This window comes from Oryx dammah, unplaced genomic scaffold, assembly GCF_014754425.2.
Source record: "Oryx dammah isolate SB20612 unplaced genomic scaffold, SCBI_Odam_1.1 HiC_scaffold_1, whole genome shotgun sequence".
Lineage (NCBI taxonomy): Eukaryota > Metazoa > Chordata > Mammalia > Artiodactyla > Bovidae > Oryx > Oryx dammah.
The window spans coordinates 101,922,216-101,930,834 of NW_024070185.1; the positions used below are offsets into that span (position 1 = coordinate 101,922,216).

An 8,619-nucleotide genomic window follows, 5' to 3' on the forward strand; every position below is an offset into this window, starting at 1 on the left:
TCATCACCTCTTCTCTCCCCACCAAAAAAAGCCCCCTACCCATTCAGTCACCCCTTTGACTTTTCCCCAGGACTTGACAATGACTGAGCTACTTTTTCTCTCTATGGATTTTCCAGTTCTGGACGTTTCGTATAAAGGGAATCACACAGTTTGTGGCTTTTTAGGCCTGACTGTTTTCACAAAACAATATTTTCAAGATTCATCCACATTGTAGCACGTATCAGTACTTTACTCCTTTTTAACGACTCAGTAATATTCCATTTCTTTTATACACCACATTTTGTCTATCCATTCATCATTTGGGGTAATGAACCTGCTTTTTGCCTATTATGAATAATGCTGCTATGAGCGATTGTGTATAGGTTTTTGTGTGAACATGTATTTTAATTCACTTCTGACAAATTTTGTTCTAATTCCATGCATATACATTTAGAATCATTAAAACTGCCTGATTTGACCCTTTTATCTTTATGAAATGTCCCTCCTTATCTCTACTAGATTTTTGCCTTGAAAATCTACTTTGATACATTAGCTTTCTTTTGATTACTGATTATATAGTATATCTCTTCGTAATTTTACTCTCAATTTATCTCTATCCATATATTTAAGATACCCCTCTTATAAACATGGGATTAAAAATATTCAGTCTTTGTTTTTTAACTAGAATATTTACTATGCTGTGCCTAGTGTGTTTCCTGATATGTTAAATAGATTTGAGCTTAAATAGTCCATCTTACTATTTACTTTCCACTGGTTCTCCCTTTTTGTGTCCTTTTTTCTGTACTCTTTTGCCTTCATTTGCAATAAGGTTTTGCGATTTGTGTATTATTAGCTTGTGAGGTATACATTCTTTTCCCTTAGTGGTTACCCTAAATTACAACATACATTCTTAACTCACTCAAGTCTGTTACAAGAGAATCCTTCTATCACTTTCTGGACAATCCAAAGAGTTTAGAACTCTCTCACCTTTTCTGCCTGTGATGCTCTCTGTAATGAGTTTCAATTCTTGCTGTATGGTAAACCACAACAGACATCATTGTTAATGTTTTATATAGTTGGTGTTCATTAGGTTTATCCACATCTTTACTTTTTGTTATTCTTCATTTGTTACTTTGTTATTACCTTTTGTCCCTTCCTGCATTTCTACACATTAATCTAGGTTCATTCACCTTCTCTAGAAACTACCTTTGCAATTGTTCTGCAGAATAGTGTTAACTATATTTAAAAGTACCTTTAGTATTTTCCTTCCAGTACAGATCTTCTGGTGACAGAATGAGTTTTGGTTTGCTGAGAGGTCTCTATTGTGTTTTTATTTTTGAAAGAAATTTTTGGGAAGTCAGGAATTCCAGAGTACCACAGCTCCCCCCGCTCCCTCTGTCCCCAACTTTTGGAAGATGTCATTGGCTTTCACTACTTGTCAGCTCTGTGCTGTTCTTAAAGTTTTCTCTCCGCTTTGAGTTCCAGCAATTGTATTTTGATCTGCCTAGATGTAAATTTCTTTATATTTATCCTGCTTGGGTGGGGTTCAGAGTACAACTTGAAATCTGGGACATAGTATTTTTCATCATAGCTTCTACCATTTTTTTTTCTTGTCTCCTTCTGGGACTCTAAGGATATGTGTGTTAAAGTCTTATCACTGTATCTCTAAGACTTTGTGCTTTCTGTTCTTTTGGTTCTTCGAGATTTAGTATGAATTTTTTTTTACTGACCTATCTTCGCCCCATTACTTTTACTCTCTTTTGCTTTTTGTTTGTTTGATTTTGTTTTTGTTTTCTTGGCCACGTCATGCAGCATGTGGGGATCTTAGTTCCCAGACCTGGGATTGAACCTGCAGCCCCCTGCACAGGAAATGAAGAGTCTTAACCACTGGACCACCAGGGAAGTCCTTTCAATTGAGTTCTTAATTTCAGGTATTGTAATATTCAGTCCTATAGTGTTTAACTGATTTTTAAAATAGTTTACAATTCTCAGATATAATTTTCCATCCTGTCATCTATTTTCTTCAATATTTTTTTTCAATATTAAAATTTTTTTTAATTCAGTAGTCCACACCTGCTCATTCCAATATCTGGTTCTTCTGTAAACATGTTCCTTTTGTTTTTGGTCAGTTGATCTGATTGAGTATGCCTGGTAATTTTTGATTGAATGCTAGACTCTTAAAAAAAAAATGAAGGATTGAAAAAATGTACAAGACTCTGGATATTCCTTCAGAAAGGATTTATTTTTGCTTCTGAGAAAGGTGAAGTTGAAATAGTTTGACTCTGGGTTTTAGTCCTAGTGCGATTTAGTCTGTTTCTGGTTAGCATTGATTTTCAGGTCCTCGCTCTTCAGGAACTTTAACTAGAAACCTATTTTACAAAAGGTTTTAACAGCCAATCCTTATCCTCCAGGGTGAGCCCCCAGCCTCTAACCTGTGATTCTGCTGGAAGCTCTGCCCACTTTTTCAGCCTTCTAGACTCTTTTTAGGAATTGGCAAGTGCCTGGAGTAGGTGAGAAGACCTTGATGTCCATTTCATCTCTCTGGACTTCATTTCTCTCCAGGATCTTGGCCCCTCAAGTCCTCACTGCCTTGGTAGCTCTCTGATACATTCAGACAGATGTAAGGAAAAAGAAACCACAGGCTTTTAAGCTACTCTCAGCGAGAGGGTTAGTCTGATACCAGCGAGTCTGCCATATTCAGAGGTGAGGCCCAACTGTGGCTTCCTTATTATTTTTATTATTAATCCTCTAGAGAAAGATATCATCCTGAGGCCAGAAGCCATTTGACAGGCTCTGTGAAGTGGCTTCTCAAGGCAGGAGATGGCATTTCTGGAGCATCTCTCATGTGCCAGATCGCACACTGTATCTGTTGCAGGAAACAGTTCCAAGACATGAGGAGCCTAGGGCTTTCTGGAGGTTCCCTCCCCGCCATTGTTCTTTTACCTTTTCCTGCTACACATTTCTAAAGCTCTTCTGGATGTGACCACTTAGATATCCCATAGGCTCCTGTAGCTTGAGATAGCCCAAGATGACACGATCGCCCATGCACGGTCAACTTGGCCTCACTGCCACCCTTTTCTCAGTTCTGTGTTTTGCAAACGAAGTCAAGAACCTCATTGTACAGAATCTTCTTCCCTATACAGTTCTGAGTTAGAGTGTGGCTTTACCTGAGATATACATTGTAACTTGGGACTCTCTTCTCCATCCTAGAGCTGCTGACCTAGTGCATACCTATGTTACTGTCTGTCCTAATTGCTTAGGCAGCCTCTTTTTGGATGTATCAGTCAGGGGCCAATCAGAAGACAGAAAGCACACAGTCATTTGAATATAAGGCATTTAATATAGAGAATTACTAACTTTAATGGCGGGGGGTCGAAATAATGGATTAGTTAATAAGTAATCTCCTATAAAGAATATAGAAATAGCAGATCTAAGGCATAGCCACCACCAAAGGGCTGAGATGCAGAGAAGTCTCTGAGATGCCATGTTGACAGAATGTTCTAGAAATATGCCCTCTAGGGTGCTAGATAGCTAGCTAGACATCTCTAGCTGTCACAGAGAGATGGAGGCACTGCTCCATTTGCTGGGGGAAGGCACGGTAGAAGCTGCTGGCTGCTAAGTGCTACTGACCACCACCGCGTGCTTCCGGATCTGGGTGTGGGAGAAGCCACGTGAACTGCCAGAGTCAGATACCCAAGAAGCTGCTACAGGAGCCTTCTTAACAGGAGCTCCCCAGAGCAGAAGGAGAGCCCTGAGTCTACCACTATCTGTAGCACCCCGTAGCGACAAAGCATGACATTGCACTAGCTGCCGAGGGGAAAAGATTTCAAAGGGCCCAGCAGCAGGTCTGAAGAGCTGGGAGCCAAAGGCAATCACTGACTGTCATTCTACCATCATTGTGAAGGGCAGCATAACCGGTTGGTTAAAAGTTCTGAATCTGGAACCAGGAGTCCTGGGTTCAAATCTCAGCTCTGATACTTACTATTAGTGTAATTTTCAGAGACTTACGCACTGTATCTCAGTTTCCTGACTTGTAAAAACAGAGTAATAACAGTACTGTCCTTGTTGGATTGTTATGCTAAGTGAGTTGATACTTATAAAGTACTTAGAAAAGTAAGCAATGTACCAGATTTATACATTACCAGGATTGCTCACACTGCTTTTCAAATAGCACATCCTTCAAATTGCAGCCAGGATGACCTTTTGATACCTACCTGTTGTAGGTATGAATTGTAATCTATGATATCCTGGTGTAAGACATCCTCTTCCTTTATTCTTCTGTGCTGGAGGCAGACACAAGGAGTAAATGTTGCCTTAACAACTCACCATGTTCACACTGCAAAAACTAGAAATATGGCTATGTAACTATTGCCTAAACATTACCTTTCTTGACTCCCCATTACCTTCCAGACAGCGTCTAACTTTCTTTTCCTGGATTTAAGATTCTTAATGCTCTGTTCCCCTCACCTCCCCCCATGCCCTGGCTCAGGTCTTCACTTTCATCTTTCTAAACACTGAAGTTCACTACCTTATATTCCTATTAGCCTGTGTCTCTATTTCCCACATTTGCCTATTTGGCTCCCCTCTTCTGGAATGCCATTCCCCGCTCCTCTTTCCTTTTTGACTTTCAGGAAGCTCAAGCACCAGGAAGCCTTCCACCACACCCCCCAAGGTGGTTGCCCGATTTCCCAGTGTCATTGTTTCCAAATCGTTGTCTGCTGTGTGAAGCGATGTGCTTCTGTGCCTGGCTCCCTGACTAAAGTTGGAGTCACTTGGGGTCTCTTGCGTGTGACTCCTGTTGGCATGCCCTGTGCTTCAGCACAGCTCCCTACATGTGCATGGGCTGTGCATTGCATCTCTCTAGGGCTGCTGCCTACAGAGCTTTGCGCTTCCTGCCCCGCTGTTCACCAGGGCCCGGAGCACCAAATTGAGTCCCACGTAGGCGAGCAGTATTGCACCTTCCAGCACCAGACAGTTATTGCCACGTCTATTTAGAGCTGCCCGTTACGCTGACCAGCCTCTCCCAAGCCCTTCGTCAGGTAGGTGAGGAGTGACTGAAAGTGCTTTAGAATCAAGCCTCATTTCTTTGTTGTTGTTTTCTTTTACTTTTTTTTTTTTTTAATAATATACAGTAGGTCTTTGATGGTTATCCATTTAAAATACAGCAACGTGTACATGTCCATCCCAAACTCCCTAACTATCCCTTCGCCTCATCCTTCCTCTACCCCAGCAACCATAAGTTCGTTCTCTGAGACTGTGAGTCTCTGTTTTGTAAGTAAGTTCATTTGTATAATTTCTCTTCAGATTCCACATTTAAGGGATGGCATACAACTTTTCCTTCTCTGTCTGACTTCACTCGGTGTGACAATCTCTGGGTCCTTCCATGTTGCTGCAAATGGCATTATTTCATTCTTTTTAATGGCTGAGTCATGTTCCCTTGCATATATATGTACCACATCTTCTTTATCCATTCCTTTCTTTGTGGACATTTATCAAACCTCATTTTGTAATCAGGGATGCCAGATTCTAATTGTCCCCTACTCAAGGAGATCTCAGAAGCAGGGCTGGGAGAGGGGAAAAAAAAAGAGGAAGAACACAGGCCTACGATGCGACTAAGGACTTTAATTGGAGGTGGCTCCTAGTGGTTTTTCCAGGAGCTGAGGCGATTCTTGCTGGTGGCACAGGGATGGCTCAGACATCGCCTCCTCCTCCAGGAGTTTCTGAATCAGTCTTCATGGTCCCTGTTTGCCACCCTCTTCCTCCTGGAGACACTCTGGTGACCGTGCAGCCTCACTCGCACGCGAGGGGCTGCTATCTATACAAATCAGGGTCTCCCAGGAACATACTTCTTCAACACAAAATTGTTGAAGTGATGGTGATGACGACGTTGGTATCTCGTTGACATATTATTTCTTTGAGGGTCTGCATTCAGATCTGAAAGAATGAAGGAAAATATTTATCCCGGGTAAAGGCTTTGAATTACATGTGAATAAATGGTCTTGGTCATATCCTCCTTGGGATATTTGCATATTATTAGTGACTTTAAAAAAATATTATGCTTTCTCGAGCTACAGATAACCTCAAACTGGGTGAAGGAATTGAGATCTTAAAATTTCTTTGCCACTTCAGCACAGCCCGTCTGGCCCTGACTCTGACGTATACACAATTATCATCTATTGAGTGCCTGGGTGGGGCCGTAGTCTAGACATTTATATATGTTGCTTCATTTCATCTTCCTAACAGCCTGAAAAGCAGGTGGTGTATTGTCATGATCCTCATTTTGCAGAGAAGATGCTGAAGCTCAGAGAGAGATTCAGAGACATGCACAGTAAATAGCTGAGACTGAGCTCGGACTGGTGTGTAGGACTTAAATCGGTCATCAGTTCAGTTCAGTTCAGTCGCTCAGTCGTGTCCAGCCCCTTGCAATCCCATGAACCGCAGCATGCCAGGCCTCCCTGTCCATCCGGAGTCCACCAAAACCCATGTCCATTGAGTTGATGATACCATCCAACCATCTCATCCTCTGTCGTCCCCTTCTCCTCCTGCCCCCAATCCCTCCCAGCATCAGAGTCTTTTCCAATGAGTCAGCTCTTCTCATCAAGTGGGCAAAGTATTGGAGTTTCAGCCTTAACATTAGTCCTTCCAATGAACACCCAGGACTGATCTTTAGGATGGACTGGTTGGATCTCCTTGCAGTCCAAGGGACTCTCAAGAGTCTTCTCCAACACCACAGTTCAAAAGCATCAATTCTTTGGCGCGCAGCTTTCTTTATAGTCCAACTCTCACATCCATACATGACCACTGGAAAAACCATAACCTTGACTAGACTGACCTTTGTTGGCAAAGTAATGTCTCTGCTTTTTAATATGCTGTCTAGGTTGGTCTTAACTTTCCTTCCAAGGAGTAAGTGTCTATTTAATAACTGATGTAGTTTTTAGCTGTGCTGTTACAGGTTTGAGTAAAAAAAAATCCCCTACCACACCCCCAAAAGGCTTGAAAGAAATCTGAAATGACCCAGAGCAGAAGCTGGGTGGGGAGTCAGAAGTCCAGAGAAATGATTTGGTGTTTTTACCAAAGCGCCACAACACCCATGCGTGGAACCTACCGAAGGTCCGTGGGTGATGCTGTTGGCAGGCATTTTGACTGTGGCAGCTACCCGTGGTGGAAGCTGCCTGGTCGGGGCAGCAGCAACAGAAGATCCTTGACACCATGCTTTGGTGGGCGATGGGAAGAGGAAAGGGCACTGTGGTGTCTGGCTCTGGGCCTCAATCCCAGAAGCCCATTGTTATTTAAGCAGTGGGTCATAGTGGACTAGCTTCCCCCAAGATATCATGCCCCTCTTCTGTCCCAAACCTCCTGTGGCTCCAGCAGATCCAGGCCCTCTTCTGCCCAAAATTCACTTAATCGTGGAAAGTACTGCCTCTGCTCTGCCAGTCTTTACCACGTGTACGTGTGCTCAGTGGCTTCAGTCGAGTCCGACTCTTTGAGACCCCATGGCCTGTAGCCCGCCAGGCTCTTCTGTCCATGGGGATTCTCCAGGCAAGAACACTGGAGTGGGCTGCAGTGCCCTCCTCCAGGGCATCTTCCCGACCCAGGGAGGGAACCCTTGTGCTCCTGCTTCCCCCGTATTGGCAGGCGAGTTCTTTACCACTAGCGCCACCTGGGACGCCCAGTCTTTACCCCAGGGTTGCCTTATTGAAATCAGCAGATCTTAGAGTCTGGCCCAGTCCTCTGGACAAGGCTGTTTCCTAAATGAACAGAAGACTACAGCCAGAGAAAGCCAGTCCCTTCTCTGCTGGGACTTGTGGCAGCGCCCACAGGCCAGCCCATGCTTAGGGGTCAGATCTGTCTTCTGCTTTCTAGGTCTGTGCTCTTGGGTGGATTCTGTAATCTCTTGCAGCCTCACTTTCCTGCCTGGAAAATACCAGTGTTGAGTGGTACCCACCTTAAAGGAGTAGGTGATTAACTCTGCACAGTGTCCACTGGGGTGGCAGGTGCAGATAGATGCTGGCTCCGTGCACATTGTTTTTCCAGTCCCTCTGGAATAGGTAACACAGCTCAGCCTTGCTCCTTCAACTCTTTCTTCCCTCACTCACCTGCTCAGTAGCTCTGAGTCCAGGCTCCCGTCTGTAACAGGAGGCACTTGGGCTGCACCTTCTCTCCAAGGATCCCTCCGGCTCTGATGACACAGGCTGTAAGTCCTTTTCTCAGTCCCAGTTTCTCCTTTCTTTCTCTCAGATGCCTGGTCATCTCCTGCCCTTGCTCCCTCTGGGAATTTCCCTCTGGCCAAAGCCCCACTCTGGGAATTTCCGTCTTGGTGGCTGTCTTTACTAACGTCACACTGGCTTCATTTCCTGGCCTCACCCGTGAGCACCGGCTCCCCACCCCTCCCAGCCAGCACCATCTCTCACCTGGATTATTGCAATGGCCTCCTGGCCTCTTCCAGCCCAGTCTCCATTAGTGTCAACACAGCTGAGAGTGTAAGTCTGATCGTGTCACCCCTCTGCTCCTTGGCTTCTCATGTCAGGCAGAGGAAAGGCTGAAGTCCTTCTCTGGGACTTCACTCAAAAATTCACAGTCTCACTGCTACCCCTGCGGTTTCCTCCCATCCTTCCTTTATCCAGCTGCACCCAGCACCCC

The 8,619-nt window shown here is 44.3% G+C and overlaps 1 long non-coding RNA gene across 1 annotated transcript; it reads right to left on the reverse strand.

Moving 5' to 3' along the window:
* Positions 1-5,581: 5,581 nt before the first annotated feature.
* Positions 5,582-8,251, reverse strand: LOC120861774. The gene is made up of 2 exons (XR_005720603.1): positions 8,076-8,251; positions 5,582-5,913 (listed from the first exon to the last, which is right to left on the reverse strand). It is a non-coding gene; the product is annotated as an uncharacterized LOC120861774 (long non-coding RNA).
* Positions 8,252-8,619: the final 368 nt, after the last annotated feature.